Source organism: Pteronotus mesoamericanus, unplaced genomic scaffold (genome assembly GCF_021234165.1).
Source record: "Pteronotus mesoamericanus isolate MK-2021 breed Mesoamerican mustached bat unplaced genomic scaffold, CSHL_Meso_final contig_180, whole genome shotgun sequence".
NCBI classification, from domain to species: Eukaryota; Metazoa; Chordata; class Mammalia; order Chiroptera; family Mormoopidae; genus Pteronotus; species Pteronotus mesoamericanus.
In genome coordinates, this window is record NW_026555076.1 from 2,130,334 (window position 1) to 2,152,040 (window position 21,707).

A 21,707-nucleotide genomic window follows, 5' to 3' on the forward strand; every position below is an offset into this window, starting at 1 on the left:
TAATTGGCAAGTGGTACAGCTTTAGCAGAAGGTGGGAGCTTATTTATGTCTCTTCTTTATCTGTAAAAACAAAAGAGAAGAACAGATGAGATCAGATCAAGGAGCGATTTGTTTTATAATCTCTCCAGAGAAATCTAGGGGCCCCCTCCTTCCACGCTCACATTTCTTGTGAAACATGAATGACGACACTAATTAGTTGTTCAGTGACACGGACTTCCCCTGGGTATTTTAAAGACCTACTTCTTTTCCACTCTGCATACACTCCTCTTTTTATGTTTCCTGTTGCTCTTTCTAAAGTCGGTCTGTGAGATGGAAGAGAAAACCGAAGCAACAGCAACCCTCCTTCATTTTTCTTCTCAGATTCAGTATGTGTCTGAGAGCTCACATTGAGTATATGTCAAAAAAAATTTGCTGCAGTCAGACAAACACTAATTTGGCAACGCATCAGGTAAAAACAAAGCACCGCTAACTACAATAAAGATCGAAGATGGAAGTCCAGATTGCTCCTATATACGTATATTTTCTATATTCTAGGTTATCTCTATGTCCTATATATATTATATTATATCTGGGGCATAATATTTATATTCTCATTAGCATGTTGAAATGCTGAGTGCAGAAAGAGATATGACAAAGTTTTCCCTGATGATTAGTATCAAACCTATGATTCTTAAGAGCTCTGATTTTTTGCTCACCCTAAGTTTGAACTGCATTGAATGTATCACTGATCCCATAGATTTACTTATTTCCTTTATTAAAAAGTATTTAGAGACTGCTTCTTCTATTTAATATAATATTGTATTAACATTACGGTAGGTATAAGTTTACCAAATTCATCAGACTAAAACCAAATATGTTCGGTGACATACTTTATCAAACATTATTTTGAAAGATTGGATAAATGAATCAATCCAGCAATAGGAATATTTATATTAAAAAAGTGTAGAGACACTTCCAAGTAGAGTATTTGATAACATCCTGGAATTTTAATTTACCTCATATTCCCTTTGAGTCAACAATACTGATTAACAAACAAACAAAATGCAAATAAAAATACAGAAGCAAACATCAGTAGGACCTTAGGATTCAGTCATAGAATGATAGAAGAATAAGCTTTTAAGGAAATGGTAACGGATTGGAATGAGTCCTAAGAAGGACAAACAGGATAGTGAGTTTAAATAGCAGTTTGAAATAAGAAGCTGTTCAGTTTGAAAAAACTGAAGATTTAGTGTAACAGAATTATTTTTCAGTATTGGAAATATTCTACATGGTCACAGAGATTATCTATCAGTTATTTATTTTCACATTAATTTGTGATTTTGTTCACAGATATTTTATTGGGACATATAATAGTTTACACGCTTACTATGTAATCATAATGTAATGATGGACAAAAGAAAAGTGGTCTCCAGTCCATTTGAAATTGCAGAAAGGGTTAACACACTGACCAAAACAAAGCCAATGCAAACAGATTTCAGATTAATATAGAGACAACTTTCTTTACACAGAACTGATCCCAAATAAAATGGATTTCTCAGGGCTAATATTTATTTTTCTGTTTCTGTTACTAGAAGGATCACATGTACCACATGGTCCCTTGTTTGGGAATTTTAGCACTGAGTGAAGTCCTATACCAGTCCCTCTGTGTAACATTTTATGAATACATCTCTACTTTAGATAGTTTACTTGAGGACAAGTTAGTCAGGTGCAACTCCAAGGAAATGTTACAATAATCAAATAAACATGAAGCTTTACTTTTCGTGAGAAACCTATGTCTAAACATGATCAGAATGAAATCCTGTTTTCAGACTTTCTATTTATTTATGACAATTACAGTTTTTCATTTAAGAGTTCTCAAATTATACCCATAAATTACAAATATTAATATTTTGGTTGTTAATACAGAATAGGGAAAATAAAGATGGGACAGAACATTCCTATTCTATAGCAAGCAGGGTTTAGAAGAAGGGCCTATTCAGGTGTAAGTTATAAAACTCAACTCAAATTTACAATATAGGCAAAGTATTTATATACAAGACTGTACAGAAGGTATCCAGGCATGTAATATGAAAAATAGAGACATTTATTGAAGAAGATACAAGATACAAGAAACATTGTACATAGGACAATGATGCCTCAGTTCCCTTCCAAGTAGGCATCTTGGGACCTCACACAGTTCCCCAAATCACCATCAGCTGCCCCAATGTATTTTCCTGAATCTCATCTATCATCTGAAATCCTCTCCCTTTCAAAGGTGATTTTAGTTTTGGGAAATGCCAGAAGTTGCAGGGTGCTAGGGGACATTTTGCCAAAAAGTCTGCACGAAATGTGATACATGAGTGGGCCCATTGTGGTGATGAAGCTGCCAATTACCAGTTGCCCATAGCTATGGCCTTCTGAATCATCCAAATGTTAAAGCTTAATGCAAAATTTGATGCAGATTTATTGTTCTACTCACTCAGTCAGTTTGAATGTGACAGCCACGTAGTACACATGCTCATTCAACAGCATCTACCACCCCACTGACTAGTATAGTGAAGTCATCAGTGTTCACACGTGTACATTCCAGTCCACTCTCCCTGGCTGCCAGGTTACATCAATGTCGTGCAAACCATTTTCGTTCTGTTAACAATGGCTGGACTTTCTCAGGACAGACCTCATATATATTTGAAGTCTAATAATGAATAATGGTTACAGGAACAAATGTTCGCACTCTTCCAAATATATCATTAAGTATTTTCCTTTTCCTGTCTCTAACCCTCAGCTCTGCATGATACAACTGTATTAAGATAGTATCAATAACAAACTTTCATCATGGGTGGAAGAGTATTCTGTGACATTAGTGCAAGCCTCATACCTTCTACAAGACTAAAAACAGGTAAGGATCCAGAGGCATCCCAAAATTACTAAGCCAAAGAGATAAGCATAGTCAAATGACAAAATTTTATCTTACAACTTTCTCTAAGTTATCTTTCTCACCCTAAAAGATGTCCATTTATATGAATTAAACCTCAGTTATATCACTTGCCACTCTGTGCTCAACCTGCTCAGGTATTAAATGATAGTACTTCACATTTATTAAGCTTTTTTATGTAAAGATGATATCTAATCTTCCTGGCATCATTCTGAAGATGACAGGCATTATCCTCATTCTCTAGGTGGAGAAGTGGAAAGCTTTCAAATGGCTTCAAATCACTACCTAGTTGAGAGCTAAGTACAGTAATTTTAACTAGCACTTCAGTGTTCTAGCTGCCAAACCCAGAAGGCAAAATGTTATGAAACTTTATTCTTTGATTTATTTCAATTCAGTTTAGCACAATTTGATCCACTAAGCATTATCACAAATCTACAATGCTCTGCTTATTCATTTTTCCCTCCCACCAAATTGGATTTTTGACATTGTAACCAAGGATTTCTAACAAATTTGGGTATGGGTTTATTCATCAGTGACTCCATTACATTGGACCTGTTAAGTGAATTGTGGAGAGTTAACTTTTGGAGGAAACATTTCTTATATTGTGAAACTAATTTGACGTTGGATAAAACTGTTCATTACATTATAAGAAAAACTCCTTATTGAAACTCCTATTGAAAAATAAACCAAACTTTTTTTCTACTTTCTGCCCACACTCCCATCTCAAATGTTAACTTTTGGGAAACAGAATTTATTTATTTAGGTCTGGATATGGGCAATGACATATGGCTTTACAATCTCATTTTCTTAAATATGTTTCTATTACACTTCACTGGCCAAAACTTATGCTTTTAATTCTAATTATTCTTGACCAAGGTCTATTCAAAGTGTCTCCTTCTGTTGCAGAGATACTTCGCTCAAATCTTGTTTGGATTATGAATATTTTATTGTTATTCATGTATTCCTGTCTCTGTAACGAATGGTCCCAAATATTTTTTAACAGTTACAAATAATCTGTTCACTAAATGCCCAAACTTTCGTAAAATCAATCCCTCAAATCTTATTGTCTTAAATTTAAAACTCACCCATGCGATTATTTGAAGTTCATATATCATCTTTGATCATGTTCTCATTTCCCTGCCATTTGGTGACTGATGATTACCATTTTCTCATTGTCTTTCTACTTTTACTATTAAGATTTCTTCTTCAGATTTGTGGTTGCTGTTTTTTTCAATGGCTTGTTGAATTTTAACTGCCACGTATTAAGCATTCTCTAATTGAAGACTGATTACAAAATATTTGTTACAAACTTTTTAATAGGTGTCTGTAATGTCCTCACTATTGTTATGAAGATTTTGACAATTTAGAGGTTACTTAAATTGTCTTAGTTTTCGAAAATGAGAAAAGCCCATTGGAACATCAATCCCTCTACTAGCTTGTATGTTTCTTGAAGGGAGATTTATATCCCCATAGCCTTATATATACTGGCTATATAATTTGTGGAATGAAAAAAAAAATTAAATCCAGAGTTAAGTTCTCTTCACTTGAAGTCTTTTTATTTTCCTTAAATTACAGGTCAACTACTAGAAAGGGTTTTCCAAACATATATAAACCAGATGACATTTGGAGAGACATTTCTTTATAAGTATATTTATTTTGAATGAATTTATGTATGTAAAGAATTTAGGACAGTCCTGGCTCAGTGTGGTTTATTTATTTTGCTCTTATTGTTTTAAAGTGTTAATTTATATTTTATATTTACATAAATGCTAATAATAGCCACTCCATAAAGAAAAACAAAAAAAAAATTAAAGAATTAAATCGTTTTCTTGACTCTTAAAGCTACTTTTTTCCTGTGAGAACATCCTTTCTAATTCATATCACAGATTATGACTTTTTCATGCCTATTTTATTACAGAAACTGTGTGTTCTGTTTCTGAACATGATGAATGGCTCCTGCTCATTTGAAAGGTGACAATGCAGCATTAGTTTGATTTTCTGTAGGGCTGTAATGATCTTTGCTAATGGCCTAAAGCAGTGGATTCAGATGAAAAATTAAAATGTTTACTATCCTTTCTCTGTATTGTGTAAGAAGACCTCCACAGAGAACATCATTTTCATTATTGAGGGTGATTTATCCTCTTTTCTTTATTTTGCTGTGAAATTCCGAGGGTAGACACATTTCTGAGTTTATATACAGTTTCATCTTTTCATGAGGCAGAAGAATTGAAATAACCTCTCAGGAAACATGGAAAGCAGGCACTTATGTGAAACAGTTTGAACTATTCAACATCCACAGCTAATTCTGTTGCGCTTTGCTAAAATAGTGCAGCATTTAAGTACTGGAGGAGCAATATACTGATAATGACACCATTTCCAGGCAGAGAACTTAGAACAGGTATTTAGTTTGGATAGGTTCATTATGAATGTCTAAGCATCCTAAAAACATTTCGGACTAATGCAATGCAAAGAACTTCATTTGGAGTATAAGGCATATATACTTGTTCTAATCAGAACTTGATATGCAAGGACCTTTTTAAATGAAAATTTTCTTATATGGAAAAACAACTTTCTATTGAGTTACTAATATGCACATGTAATTAATTCAACTGTTCATGTTATCCACTTAACTCAAAGTTATGAAATAACTGCTGTATGCCAGACATTTCCTTAATACTCGAAAATTTGGGGGTAATAAATAGGCCAAGTTAAATGTGTTATTACATTAGAGCCCACAGCTGAGTAGAAATTTTTAAAGTAAAACATAAAGTGATAATCCTGATCATAAGTTGAATGTGTTACTGACAGCAAAAAAAAAAAAAAAATGAGTTTTGGTTTGGAACATTTTTTCTTTTGTTTGTTTTGTTCCAACTGTGGTGTAGAAGTGACCAATGTAATCATGAAGTGGTATTAGTTTGTAAAACGGAAAGTATAAAAAGGAACATATCAGATTTAAAATAAATCAACTCTCGCTGATTAGGAGATGGTAGCCTATTTACTGTACTGTAATCAAATCATGAAAAACATTAATTTAAAAGGCTGTTTTTTTAAGTTTTTAATTTCATTTTTCCTGCTGCACCTCCCTCCCAATTTTGGTAACAAAATTAAAAATAGAATGATATTTTAGTGGAGTTTACTCATTTTGTTTCATTGCCTTTTAGTTAGGGCAGTGGTTTACATGAAATCATAGAGAAAATGCCTTAGTCTTGCTACAGTGGGTTTTGGAAGGGGATTACTTCATATTTCTAAGCTTTGGTTTCCTCACCTCTGCATAGAGATAATCATAGTACCTATTTTGTATTATGAGAAATAAATGAGATAATGCACATAAACGCTTAATGTAATAGAAGTATTCAATACATATTATATACTTAAAATCTTTAATTTTACAATGGTACTGGCTCACACTGAACTGTAAGGAAAGATAATTTTCACTGGGGTTAAACTGGCTGTATCAGATCTATTAATGACCAGACTGCTTTGAAGTCTGCCCTTAAAAGAATTCTGTTTTATTGCATGAACCAGGTAACAATAGACATTTGTAGGGAAAGCTAGTAAGACAAGCTACTTTTGTTGTGAGTTGAAATGAGGCTCTTCCGCAGGAGCATGAGGAAAGCATTCAAAGGACCCACTCACGGGAGATTGTGCTGTGGCATGGTTTATTTGAGTGGAGATAAAAGCTGATCCCTGGGTTTCCAATTTCCCATCTCTGTCCATCCCACCATGGAAAATCAGGGCCAGAAATAGAGTCAGTGCCCAGAGATCCTGCACCATATTAAAGCTCATTCCTTCAGAGCCCACGCCATCTGCTGTGGCCCCTGCTAGCTGCTAAACCCACATGGCCATGTGCTCTCAGGCAGGAGAGAATGTGTGAACCTAGGGGGCTTGCGTATTACTGGGTAGGAGAAGGAGAGAACGGGAGAGAGGAAGGGCTTTTTCATTGCCCTGGGATTATATATTTTGGGCCCAGGAGCTTTTTCAAAAGAACGAATCAACTTTCCAAGTTTTCATGGGCTTTTGATAGCTTTACACCCCCTAGTTATATTGACAGACCTCTATGGTCCAGCACCTCCCTCTTTGCCCCCCAACAAATCCAGAACTGGAGGAGGGAAAGGGAGGAGCAATGCCATGACCCCTGGGGAATGAAGCTGTAGCTTCCTGATGAAGCAAGCAGGTTTATGCTCCCCAGATTATTCAGTTTAAAGTCTAATTCCCTTTCTTTCCTTTATTAATAATTGGCTAAATATGACAGTAACATTTTTACTCAGAGGTTTGGGTCCTCAGGATGTGTTTATTTGGGGTCACTGTACTTTATTCTTAGGAATGAAAAATAGATTTGTGAATTACTGCACTCTTTGCTAGAGCTGTTCACATTTCAGGTCGATGGGATTTCTCCCCTACTTTTTACCCCTCATTGTCAATCACATTTGAGATAGGTTGTGCAGGAATGTTGGGAGCAGATAAGGGAGAAGGGCAGCAAAACTTTAATTATACTTTATTTGTCCTGAGCATTTGTAAGTCTAAGTGGAAGAAATTTGAAATCAATGTTTAAGAGCTACATTTCTGAATCATCCACCTCCTGTAAACATGTATTATAGAGACACAGTAAAGGTTTTTGTTTATATTGTTCATGTATTAAAAGTAGCACATAATTTTTCTGTTTTTATGGCAGATAATCTTTAAAATTCTGCTCACAGAATATTAGTAAAACATTTTTTAAAATATTGCATCTGCAACTCAACTGTTTTGTAAATATCAGAGATGTCTCCCAAATTACTCCTGGTTTTCCCTAAATGCTATTCCCTGAATTTGGGTTTGAGGGTTTCTCTTTAGACAAGTTTTTGAGTCCTTTAATGCTTGAACTCTGAACCTATGGAAATGCTGAGATTACACATATGCTTGTCTTTACAAATTCTGCATGTAGGAATTTTCCTTCTCTATAAATAACTGTTTATTATTATTATTAGCGTATCAGGTAAGGAGGATTTTGGCATCTTTATGAGTTGGTTGCCAGCAGAGCCTGTGTCCGCATGGTTCAAGGCTATGACAAACAATAGATTTTATTATAGACACAAAACCAAGTATATTAGAACCTTTACTCAGGTTTGTAGGTTTGTGCTACGTTGCAAATATCACATAATTAAGACTGTAAGAAATGTATGTAGTTGTAGAGTTCTTTCAGTGCGACCCTGAGGATATGAAATTAGTTCATCTTTTTTTAATGATATGTGACTCAAAAAATCTCTTTATGAAAATAAACTGTAGTGTTTATTTTTGGTCAGATAGTAGGATTAAAAACTGAACTTACTCAATATGCTTGTGTGAGAAATGGGTGCTTAAATACAAAAGTGCTCATTGATAGGTTAATTTAACATTAATTTAATGTTAAACTGGTATGTGCATTGTAAGGATAAGACAGTATCCAAAATACAGTGTTCCAAAGGCACTGATGTTTGCCTATGTTTGTATCCTTAGTGCGCTGCAATATGTTATGTTTCTAGTATGATAGGATGGTGCTACCAATTGTCAGTAGATCTGAAGTGCTGATAGGCACTCAGTTTGCCAGTACCAAAGCTGTGTTTGCTGTAGCTAAGCTCTGTTGACCTGGGCACATGTGACATGCCAATTAGAGATAAGGACTCTATGGTTAGTTGAATAGACAACTGTCAGTTTATTGGGCTTTAAAACTACTTAGGGGGATAAATCTATAAAAGTGTAATTCTCATAAAATTTTTACCAGTCTATATTCTTATATCTATGTATCTATTCATCTATACATCCTGTTTTTCTCTGAGTAACTTGTATGTGTGAATATGGTCCCCAAAAACCCAGAATTTATTTATTAAAAAACTGTGTGTTTATTCTTACATGTTTAAACTTCAGTCATCTTTAAAGTCCTCTCCATTTGATGCAATACACCTATCAAGACAATTTTTCCACTGCTCAAAACAGCTTTTGAACTCGTTGACTCTGATATCTTTTAGCACTTCTGCTGTTTTTTGTTTTATCTCTTCTACATCGGTAAAATGTTTCCCTTTGAAGACTTTTTCCATCTGAAGGAAAAAATAGTTACTCAGGCCAGGTCAGGTAAATAGGGAGGGCTGGGTATGGGGGTCAGGTCCTTTTTTGTTAAAAACTGCTGAACACTCAGGGAAGTGTGAGCAAGTGTGCTTGGAAATCACCTATCATTTGAACAAATGCATTGAACGAGTCTTCAAAAACAATTCACTGATTTCGAATGCAGCCTCTCACAACAATGCCAGCTGGTACACTGACACAGATGGGTTCCTACGACACTCAGCTAGCAGGGGGAAGCCTGTACTACAAGGGGCCCACCCTCTAGAAGATAATCCTTTTTTGAGGGGAGGACCCCATTTTGTGTGTGTGTATCAAAAACATGTTGAGATGCAAAATTAACCATTGATTTGTTTAGTGAGTTGCTAAATTGAACCCAAACAGCAGCACAATAGTGCGGGAAAAATATGATTTATTTGGGACTTGAGCAATCTGTTTTTCCTTTTATAAGCTACTTTTACTCATTTGCAATAACAGTAAAAGCAAAACCAAAATTTTCTAACCTGCTTTAACCTTAGCTCAATTCAATCATTTAAGTAATGTCTTCAGATTCTCTCATCCCCTTAAAAAGTTTTGTAGGTAATCTGTCTTGTAGAAGGTCTTGTTTTGGGTTTGAGTGATCTTAGTATGCAGGGAAGAGATGCGTAATTAGACAGAGAGTGAGCCTTGACTCTCTGATCTCCAGGACGTGTTTCTTGTCCACCTAATGGCTGGGAGGTCTGCTGGCCACTGAAGCTAAAGCTTACTTCGGTCAGTTCTTTGGGCTTGCTGATAATCCGAAGGCGTTGTCAGGCTCAACAGGTTTCATATGGGCTCCAGCTGGAGCTAGAGACTCCTTGCTGTGTCTGGTAGTGAATTTCATTCAGTCTTGATTTGGGTAGTCTTCTATGTAGCTCTCAACACACAGCCATCTGTTCCTCAGGTAAGTCTTCCATGTGGTTTCTCCACTCTTTCTGGGTCCCATCTAATCATATAGACAAAATGGTGGCCCAGGACTCTAAAATTTCAGAGTGCCAATCTGGATGTAGTCAGGAGACTTGCAGTAACTAAACTGATAGGTCTGTGTGTACCCAGGTGTGGAGACCGCATGAAATATAATCTCTTTGAAGATAATCGGGGCTGAAAGTAGATGAGGATGAGGTGAAGATGGCAATGAAACATGGCATCTTTGCCTTTCATGTTACACACACTTATTCAGTACTACTCACCGTCAGTCAAAATCTTGGAATGAGAAAATTGGGATACATAAGAATAACGACTTAACTTCTACTTCTTTCTCTCCTCTATCTCCCACTAAAATCCAAAGCTTGAAATGCACAAGTCTAAGAGGCATCTTCACCTTGGGAACTTTCTTTAGAGAGAATTCCATGAACTTGGATTGTTTAAATGCTAATGAGGATAGAAGGGCATTTGGAATTTTTTTCCCCAAGGTTGTAAGCTACCATACACAACACTGTAATTGACAATGGAGAAATACTATTGAATAAGACTTCCGTACTGTGGTGATTACTCTAGTCTTCATACCTCAGATTGCTCAGTGGAGTTCTATTAAAGAATTTGGTAAGAAGCTGGAATTTCTCCCCTCACATTTTAATCTTATCAGGCAGGGTATGCCATGGGCCTAGATAACATCTCTCAGCAGTTTAAGGCAAATGTCAGACTTCTCTTTGAATAAAGTTGTATCTTCCCTACACATCAGGATCATTTTATAAACAAATCCAGGGACTTCTATGCATGTCTGTACTTGAAAGCAATCCTGCACTTGTAAACACACCTGAACTTGTACACCAGTCTGTACTTGCCTTGCAGTGTCTCAAGTAATTTTCTGGTTAACCTTTATCTTCTTTTACTTCGCCATGAAAAGAATATTTCTCCACATTATTTATTTGAAAAATTCCATTTTATTAATCTATGACATTTATAAACTGTTTTTCAATTTTAATTATTACGTATTTTTCAGTATCACTAACCATAGATATTTTTAGAGTAGATTGTTCTCTTATATGAATGTAGTTTCATGCAAAAGTATGAGCTACTTAAGGACAGGGCTTATATGCCTTTTTCATTTATAATTCTAAGGACCTCAAGAATGTGTGTTTTATATAGCTACTAGGAAATATTTATTTGAGTGACTGTAAGTGAATGTAGTCAATTAGCAGGAAGAGTACATCAGAACCTATAAAAAGCATCAGAATGTAACAACAATGCTCAAAGAAGCTTTATGGTTAAAATTAACCAAATTATTATAGTCACAACAAAACGGGAATCCAATCGGTGATAAACAGTGCCAACTCTTACCACCAAAAATGGCATCACAGAGCTTCCAGGTCAGGGGACATGCGGAGTTCGGGGAGACTGGCGTGCTTGGAGAGGGCATGGGGTCTCCATGCCCCTTCCCACAAACCTGATCCTGTGCATCTCCTTCTTCTGCCTGTTCCTGAGGCCTATGTTTTTATAATAATTGGGTGATCTAGTTTAATGAGAGATCAACACATCTTCTTGCATCTCCTGGGTTTTATGAATTTTAAATTGGTTTGATGAAAGAGTATGGTATCCGCTAGGAAAAAGAGTAGGAGTACTATTTGCACAGGATTGCTGATAACAGCTGTCCTTCTCCACTGGATCTTAAATACATTGAACAAAACAGTTTATGTAAGAGATGTATGTGTGCTCCTTGCACCAACTTTTAGCAGCCTTACATCTGAGTCTACTTTCCTGCTTACAAGAGCACTGCAGAACCAAGGAGCAGGGCTTTTGACTGCTTGTTTTATTGCTGTTTTGCCAGGTTACATTTCTTCATCAGTAACAGGATCCTTTGATAATGAAATCATTGCTATTTTTGCACTTCAGTTAACATACTACTTGTGGGTAAATCTGTTAAAACTGAATTCGTTTTTTTGGACAGTGGCTGCTGCTTAATTTCTATATTGTTTCTACTCGTGGTGATTATGTGTTTATTATCAACCCACTGTATCTGCATTTGTGTTAGTACTAATGCAGAGATGCAGCAAAATAGTCTACATAGCATATAGCACTTTCTACACTGTGAGTTTAGTATTATCCGTGAAGAAACCCTTTGAGGGATTCCAGCCAATCAGAACAGGTGGACACATGGCAGCTTCAGGTATATTTGTATTGTTTCAAGCTTCTGCTTTTTTCTAGTATCTGAGAGGCTGATTAACAAAACAAGAGTTTCGAGTCCTTTTCTTTTTGGGTGTATCAGTAGCTGCAGGTGCTGTGTTCCTTAGTGTCATCTATTTGTCTTACACGGATTATATTGCATCATGAAGTGGCAGGTTTTACTCATTCTGGAACACTGGGTATGCAAAAATACATATTCCAATTATTGCATCAGTGTCTGAGCATCAACCTACGACTTGGGTGTCTTTCTTCTTTGATCGACATATTCTTGTGTGTACCTTCCCAGCAGGCCTATGGTTCTGCATTAAAAATATCAATGATAAGCCCTGGATGGTGTGGCTCAGTGGAATGAGCACTGGCCTAAGAACTGAAAGGCTGCTGGTTTGATTCCCAGTCAGGGCACATGCCTGGGTTGTGGGCCAGGCCCCCAGCTGGGGGCTTGTGAGAGGCAATCACACGTTCATGTTTTCATCCCTCTTTCTCCTTTCCTTCCCCTCAGTCTGAAAGTAAATAAATAAAATCTTAAAAAAAATATATCAATGATGATAGAATATTTGTGCTCTGTGTGCAGTCAACGCTATCTCCTTTCCTGGAGTGTGATGTGGCTGATGTTGACTTTGACTCCAGTTGTGCCTCTATGCTGTCTGCAATTGCCTTCTCAAATCTTTTTGAGTGCTATTTGGAGACTGACATGAAAAGAGAAAACCCATCTGTGGAGGACAGTGATGAAGATGACAAAGAAATCCAGGAAATTCATATGATTAGGCAGGTAAAGTGAGGAAGCATGTAACTGAACAGGAAAATACTGAAGAGGGATTAGGCCCTAATATAGAAAGCATTGTCACTGTGTTAATGCTGATGCTGTTGATCATGTTTGCAGTCCACTGTGCGGGGGTCATAAGCAATACCTACTGCAATCCAAGAGTGCTACTAGTCTCCTGCAATCACGATGACACCAGGAGTATCTTAGATGATTTTAGAGACGCTAACTTTTGGCTAAGACAAAACACAGATGAACATGCCTAAGTGATGTCTTGGTGGGATTATGGCTATCAGATTGCTGGAATGGCTAAGAGAACCACTTTGGTGAAAAATAACACCTGGAATAACATCCACACAGCACTGGTGGGAAAAGCTGTGTCTTCAAATAAAACAGCAGCCTACAAAATCATGAGGAGTCTTCATGTAGATTATGTTTTGGTTATTTTTTGGATGGGGTCATTGGCTATCCTGGTGATAATATCAACAAATTTCTCTGGATGGTTAGGATAGTTGAAGGGGAACATCCAAAATGCATTCAGGAAAGTGACTGTTTCATTCCACAGAGAAAATTCCATGTAGACAAAGAAGAATCCCCTGCTTTATTGAATTGCCTTATGTATAAAATGTCATTACAGATTTGGAGAAATGCAGCTGGATTTTCATACACCCCCAGGTTTATCGAACACATAATGCTGAGATTAGAAATTGGGATATTAAATTTAAGCATTTGGAGGAGGTTTTTACTTCAGAACACTGGCTTGTGAGGATATGCAATGTGAACGTACCTAATAACAGGGAGACACTAAACCATAACACTCGAGTCACCGATATTTTCCCAAAACACATTTGTCTAAGAAGACTATGAAAAGGGAGCATGGCTACATTAAAAATAAGCTCCTTTTTAAAAATATATTTTATTGATTATGTCACTACAGTTCTTCCAGTTTTTCCCTTTTTGCCCCCCTTTGCCCCGTGCTCCTCTTCCCTCCAGCAACCCTCTCCTTTAGTTCATGTCCATGGGTCGTGCATACAAATTCTTTGGCTATTCCATTTCCTATACTGTTCTTAACGTTCCCCTGCCTGTTCTGTACCTGCCAATTTTTACTTCTTAATCCCTGCACCTTTTCTCCCATTCTACCTCCTCTCTTTCCCAAATGATAACCCTCCAAATGATCTCCATATAAATGATTCTGTTCCTGTTCTGCTTCCTTGTTTGCTTAGTTTATTTTTTAGATACAGCTGTTAATAGTTGTGAGGCTGTGAGTGTGTGTGTGTGTGTGTGTGTGTGTGTGTGTGTCTGTGTGTGTGTCTAGAGAGAGAGAGAGCCTGCTGTTCTGGTCCTAACCTGGAGTAGCTCTCCTTGAGAGAATTGGTCTTTACCTTTAGCTTGTATCTTGTTTGACAGCAACAGAGAGCACAGAATCATTACTGGTCCAGGTTAATGTACAAAATTTTTTGGCAATACATGATTAAAAAATAAAATTGGCTTATTGAGAATAGCAGTTTTTGATTTATAATGTGAAGCAAGACAGAGCGCTGCTGTAAATGTCTAATAGCAGATTTTCTTCTGTTGGTATATGTTATCCTTCAGATCTGAGAATTTGGACTAATTGCACCAAAAAACCCTCTAATTTGATTCCTAGCACATGCATACTTGTCAACATTTTTTATTTTTTTTACAAGGCCTGTATTTTATTTGAATTTCCCACATAGCAATATATAAATTACAAATGACAAAAAGTGATATGATCTTCTTGAACCAATAAACTAATGCAGGTCTAAGAAAGAGGTATTAAAATGTGATTATACTTCTTTGAATTAGATTTATTTTCATATTTTTCCAATGCAAAGAATATATCATCAAATGTATATTTTCTGTTGCTTACTTTTAGCTCTAAGAAGAAGCTGCCATTTCAAAGATGAACCTCTGAGTAACTAATTGATTCAGATAGTTTTTTTTTTATGTTGATATATTATTGCTGCTCTTCGCAGTTGTTCTCACCAGGTACTAACATGGCAGATTTCTTACATTGTTCACTCAAGGGCTAAATTTATATCCTTTGGAAATCATGGCAGCTGCACAGAATGTAGTTTACCAGAATGGGGTTTGTATCTCAGTACTGAGGTTAATACTACATTTATATGAAAAAATTAGGGAGAAAACCCCTTAAGTAGAAAAGTGTCCAAAGTTCATTTTCTATGACTCTTCGAAATGACAAAGGATTTATAAACTTTGCCTAGACTTCTCTCATTTTATAACAGTTTCATCTATCACAATGATTTTGTCCTCTGCTCCATTTAGTTTTAATCCCTTAAGCATTTGATAAAAATGCTCTTTAATGCTGTTTGAATTTTCTTACTTAGAAGATGTGGCAGTTGTCAAAAATACACTAAAATATAAATGGAGATTGAAAATGCTCGCTTTCCAGCTTATAGGCAACTTCATATAGACTCAAAAATTTTCTCCAATTTTTTAGTAAAGTAAAAGAGAAAGAGTTTTTCCTGCCACAGGGCTTAAATTTTTTTATACAAACAAGCCTAACTTACATCACTGCTTTTGTTGGAAAAGTGCAGAATTACATTTTATGAAGACAAGAGTAATTTGCAATATTCAGTGAGAGTGTTACTACCGATTTTCTTCTTCAACGTGTAGAGTATTCTTCCATGTATAGAATTTGTTTTTCACCTAAGTGTTGGTTCTTCTACAGATTATAAAATGGCTGAACATTTTCACAAATAAAGTGTAGCTAAATCTGGATTTCCGATACTTTGTCATGTGAGGGATTTTATTTTACTCTGTTGCTTTAAAATTCAGTGCAGAGGAAATCCCCAACTTTTTTCCACAGTGGCTGCACCAGTCTGCATTCCCACCAACAGTGCACTAGGGTTACTTTTCTTCACAACATCACCAGCACTGATTTGCTGATCTGTTTATGATGGCCATTCTGAGTGGTGTGAAGTGGTATCTCATTGTGGTTTTAATTTGCATCTCTCTGATGGCTTAGTCATGCTGAGCATCCTTTCATATGTCTCTGGGCCCTGTTTATGTCCTCCTTGGAGAAGTGTTCAGGTCCATTGTCCATTTTTTAATTGGATTGTTTGTCTTCCTGGAGTGGAGTCCTGTTGAGTTCTTTATTTTATTTTATTTTTTTAATTTTATTTTAATTTATTTTTTCAAATACATTTGTCTCTGCCTACCCCCCAACACTTTCCCTTGCCCCCTCCCTCCTTCCCTCCCTCAGCTCTTTCCCTTTGGTTTTGTCCATGAGTCCTTGCTATATGTTCCTTGACTTTCCCCTTCCCTTCCTTTTCCCTGCCTGCCCCCCCTCCTTCCCTCTTGTGTCTGTTGATTTCTTTTCCTTTCAGTGTTGCTGGTCTTATTTTCCTTGCATCTTTGTATTGTTGGTTAGGTTCCGCTTATAGGTGAGATCATATGGAGATCAAACCCTTGTCCAAGGTATCATTGGCAAATACACTTTCCCTTATGGTGGGCTCTCTTCTCATCTTGCTGATGTTTTCTTTAGCCGTGCAGAAGTTTCTTATTTTGATGAAGTTCCCATTTGTTTATTCTTTCCTTTATGTCTCTTGCTCTAGGGGATATATCAGTGAAAATATTGCTGCTTGGAATATCTGAGGTTTTCCTGCCTAGACTCTCTTCTAGGACTTTTATAGTGTCATTACTAGTATATAAGTCTTTTATTCATCTTGAGTTTATTTTTGTGTGTGGTATAAGTTGGTGGTCGAGTTTCATTTTTTTGTATGTAGCTATCCAGATCTCCCAACACCGTTTTTCGAAAAGGCTATTTTTACTCCATTTTATGCTTCTGCTGCCTTTGTTGAATATTAATTGACCATATAGACATGTCCTCAAAAAAACAAAAATGGAACTGCCTTTTGACCCAGCAATTCCACTACTAGGATTATACCCTAAGAATCCCAAAACACCATTTCAAAAGAACCTATGCACCCCAAAGTTTATAGGAGCACAATTTGCAATAGACAAGTGTCAGAAGCAACCTAAATGCCCAACAATAAGTGAGTGGATCAAAAAACTATGGTACATTTACACAATGGAATACTACACAGCAGAAAGAAAGAAAGACCTACTACCCTTTGCAACAGCATGGATGGAACTGGAGAGCATTATGCTAAGCAAAATAAGCCAGGGGGGTAAAAGACAAATACCATATGATCTCACCTATAAGTGGGACCTAATCAACAACAACAACAAAAACAAACAAGCAAACAAAATATAACCATAGACATTGAAATAAAGAACAAACTGATAGTAACCAGAGGGGAGGCAGGGTAGGGGAGACCAGGGGAAAGAAAGGGAAGGGTCATCAAGAACGTGTATAAAGGACCTATGGAGAAAGCCAAAGGGGGGAAGGACTGAGGGTGGGCGGTGGGGGTGGGGGGGACAGAGGGAAGTGGTGGCAGCAAAATGGAGGCAACTGTACTTGAACAACAATAAAAAAATTAAAAAGTCAGAAAATGAAATAAAAGAAAATTGGCAGGTAAAAAGAAGTTCAATGCAGAGGAGTTGTTAGCTGTAGGAGAGATAAAGTCAATTAAAAAAAGACATCACTATTATTTCAAATATGAAAACACTTTTTATTACTTAGTGGTGTACTACTATGTCATTATGATAACATCAAAACCTTAGAGAACTTTGATAAAAATTTATTTGAGCCAAACAGAGGATATGCCTGGAAGCAATATTTCAACAAACTGAAAAAAATACTTCTCATGATGACAGTTTGCAGCTTCTTTTTTTCTTTTTCTTTTTTCTTTTTCTTTTTTTTTTTTTTTTTGCATTTGAAATTAAGGAGGGGAAGTAAGAAAGATTACATAAAACTGGGAGAAAGCAAGGTAGGGAGTGGATTGCAGGGTAAACTAGATTACATGTTCCCTTGAGGGTGGTTGCCCTTCTGAGGGGACTGAAAAGAAGCATTTCAAAGGTGTGTGAATCCACATGCACAGAAATAATAGGCAGGACTTGCTTAAAGCAAAGATAAACCTTTCACTAAAGATGTTTTGGCCTGGAGCCTGATTACCCACCTCAAGCTGCCCAGTTTAGGAATTCATGATCACATCACCTTGTGAGGTTACTTTCCACAACCCCCCCTTTTTTTTTGTTCACTGATATGTCTACTTCCACTAAATTAGAAAACACTTCCAGTATGTTCTTTATCATTTTTAACTCTAATATATTCTTTGATTAGCTTTAGTCTAAACTGTTCCCAGCTGAATAGACAAATTTTGCCAGGAGTCAAATTCACATGAGTATATATGAAAGAAATGTTCACACACATCCAAGTAGGGGTCATGTGGGACCTCAGTGGAGAAGTTTTTTCCCAGACACTAAGACTGTAAGCTGCTCAAGTGAAAGTTGAACACCTTATTTCCAAGGTACCTTGAGTTGCATGTGGACTAAGAAACCCTGTCCTTGGTAACGATGTGTGAGTCAAGGTATGGCAGAAACTTTTTTTTAAAGATTTTATTTACTTATTTTTAGACAGAGGGTAAGGGAAGGAGAAAGAGAGGGAGAGAAACATCAATGTGTGGTTGCCTCTTGCCTGCCCCTTAATGATGACCTGGCCTGCAACCCAGACATGTGCCCTGACTGGGAATCAAACTGACGACCCTTTGATTCTCAGGCCAACGCTCTGTCCACGGAGCCACGCCAGCCAGGACAATTTTTTAAAATTTATTTCATTTTATTTTTTTAATCAAGATACAGCTTGAGGTTCTGTGTATCAGGAGATGTGGGGCTACTCAGAACATTGAAGTTTCACTGCAGCAGCAGCGGGGGGTTAGGAATGTTTTAAAGGAAGACGCCATAGTCTTCAGTATATAGCTCAGGGGTAGGTGCTCAAGATAGCATGAAAGTACCTTCGCCTTGCTTCTGAGCAGAGAAGAGCATGGGAACCAGATATCATGACTAATGCTTTTGTGGTAGAGAAGGCTTGTGATCAGCAACTGTCAGGCATAGTTTAGGGAGTCTCAGAAACTCTTGTTGATGAGAGGTTAGAGGTCCTGCATTATCTGGTGTGCAAAACAGAAAGGGAAGAGGTGGAACATACAAGATGCTCCTACATAATATACTCTGTTGATATAATCTGGGTATAATTTTCTAGTCTGTAAAAATAGTATACAGTTTATTATTTCTAAAATTATACCAGATTTAAATCTTTTTAATGCAAGATGGGTCACCAAAAAATCACTGGTGATAGCTATATATCTCACTGTTACCAGGAGTCTGCATCCTATGGGGTTTCCCCTATTCTCCACATCCCCTGCTTAGGAAAACTCCCCCCTCTCAATGTTCCTGCTTCTTAAAATACCCTTGGGAAGAGTTTGTGCTTTCTGAAGTGGGGGGATGAAAGGAGGTGAAAGCAAGATGAGAAGAGGACAAAGGAGGAGGCATTCTCACAAGATTTTAGAATCTTGACTTTTTTCTCCTCACAGTGACAACTCAGAGTGGATTTCTCATACAGGAGCTGCAGAAATGGGCTGTGAGTCCAAATTCCAGGCTTAAGCAAAAGAGGTAGCAGGGAAGCTTTTGGTAGAAAGCAAAAACTGGCAGAGGAAATGAAACCATGTTGTCCTAGCATGTATTAAAGCAGAGGAAGCCTTGCAATGGATAAGGTTGAGGTCAATAAGAATGAAGCTTCTATGAATTCCAAGGACAAAGCTATTTAGAACATCCAGGTCTCTCCAGAGAAAGAGTCAATGAATCAACAGGATACACACACACACACACACACATATTCATTCTCCCTCCAAAAGGTATCCAGCCATGTAATATAAAAAATAAAGACATGTACTGAAGAAGATACAAGATACAAGAAGCACTGTACATAGGGCAATGATGCCTCAGTCCCTTTCAAAATAGGCACCTTGGCACCTCATACAGTTCTCTTAGCATCTCTTCCTCTGTTCAAAACACTCTGCAAAATCCTTTGTTGGACTCGCCATCATTTGCACCATCGTATTTTCCTGAATCTCATCAAGGGTCTGAAATCTCCTCCCTTTCAAAGATGATTTTAGTTTTGGGAAAAGCCAAAAGTCGCAGGGGCCAAATGTGGTTCATTAGTAGTGGTTTGAATCAAGTAATCAGCAACTGAAACACAGTGTTTCTTCTGCTCTGGTAGCAGAAACCACTGTACCATTTTTGCCACATCACATTTCATGCCAACATCCTGCATCAAAATCTCAGACACAGTAGTTTTAGGAATCCCCAGACACAGTACACACGTTCACTCACCAGCATCTACCTCCCTACTGACTAGCACAGTGAAGTGTTCACTGTTCACACATACGCATTCCAGTCAGCTCTCCTTGGCTGCCGGGTTACATTGATGCCTCACTAACCATTCTTGTTATATTAACAGTGGCTGGACTTTTCCCAGACAGACCTCATGGGCATTGGCTCATATGATTTTGGAGACTGAGAAGTCCCACAACCTGCAAGCTGGAGACCCAGGAAAGCTGGTAATATAATTCAGTCTGAGGTCAAAGCCTGAGAACCAGGAGCTCTACTGTCCCAGAGGAAGGGAAAATAGATGTGCATGCTCAAAGAGAGAGAGAAAAAGAATAAGAGATTAAGGGAGATAGAGAGAAAGAGAGAGAGAGAAAGAGAGAGATTTAAAATTTGCTCTCCTGCCTTTTCGTTCTACTTAGACCCTTGGGATTAGTTGGTGAGGATGCTCTTTTCCCAGTCAAATAAATCAAATGCTAACCTTCAAAAAACACCCTCACAGACACAGAAATAATGTTTTGTCAGCTATCTGGGCATCCCTCAGCCCTGCCAAGTTGACACATAAAATTGTTAATGACTGTCACAACTTGTTAGGCCGTAGTTCCTCAATCCCATCCCCACTCCAGCTGCTGCACCCCGATCCTGAATTTTCTTCTCAAGAATTTAAAGTTGGTGAATGTCATACCAGTCATTCAAGATAAATTCAGCAAATGTATTTTATCGCTGTATTTTGCTTATTTGTTCACTTAGTCCATTTTTATAGCTGAGATTATGAATTAAACATTTTGTGAATTAATCTCTGGGCATAACTGGCATGTATAATACTACTTCCATGGAAACATACATTCCAAATTCCAATCAAATATCACATACAACAGTGTAGGCAGAATTATGACCTCCCAAAGATGTCCAGTCTTGTCCCTGGAATCTGTAAATATGTTGCCTAACCTAGAAAAGAAAGGACTTTGCTGATGTGAGTAAGGTTAAGGAGATTGAGGTGGGGCGATTGGCCTGGTTTATCTTTGTGGGCCAATCTAATCATGCATCCCTAACAGCAAACAGCCTTTCCTAGCTACTTCAGAGGCGGTGGTCAGAGGGAAATATCATGATCAAAGAGTGTCAGAAAGATGCAATGTTCCTGCTTTGAAGGTGGACAAAGGGACCCGTTAGCCAATAAATGCAGGTAGCATCTGGAAAAGACAAGGAAACAGAATTTTCCCTAGAGCCTCTGGAAAGGAACACAGCTCAGCAATCATCTTGCAGGCAAACACATTTTACTGTTTTATGAATCTATTTAGGCACTATGCTATGGGTTTAATGTACATTCTCTCGTTTGGTCTTCAGCCATTTCAAGTGGGGACTAGTACAGTCCTTCAAAAGTCTGGTGGTTTCCTTAAGTTTTTTCATTGCTGAGTGAAGGAGCTGGAACTAGTCAGCCTGTCTGATTACAAAGTATGCTTGCTCTACTTCACCACCACACAATGCATTCAAAGGTAAAACTGTCAGATGAAATGTTAGTGCTTTATTTTAATCTATTGTAAAACTAAAATA

The 21,707-nt window shown here is 37.3% G+C and overlaps 1 pseudogene; it reads left to right on the forward strand.

The window, feature by feature from the left end:
* The first annotated feature begins 2,814 nt into the window (after positions 1 to 2,814).
* LOC129065501 (dolichyl-diphosphooligosaccharide--protein glycosyltransferase subunit STT3B-like) lies at positions 2,815 to 17,141 on the forward strand (annotated as a pseudogene).
* The last annotated feature ends 4,566 nt before the right edge of the window (positions 17,142 to 21,707 follow it).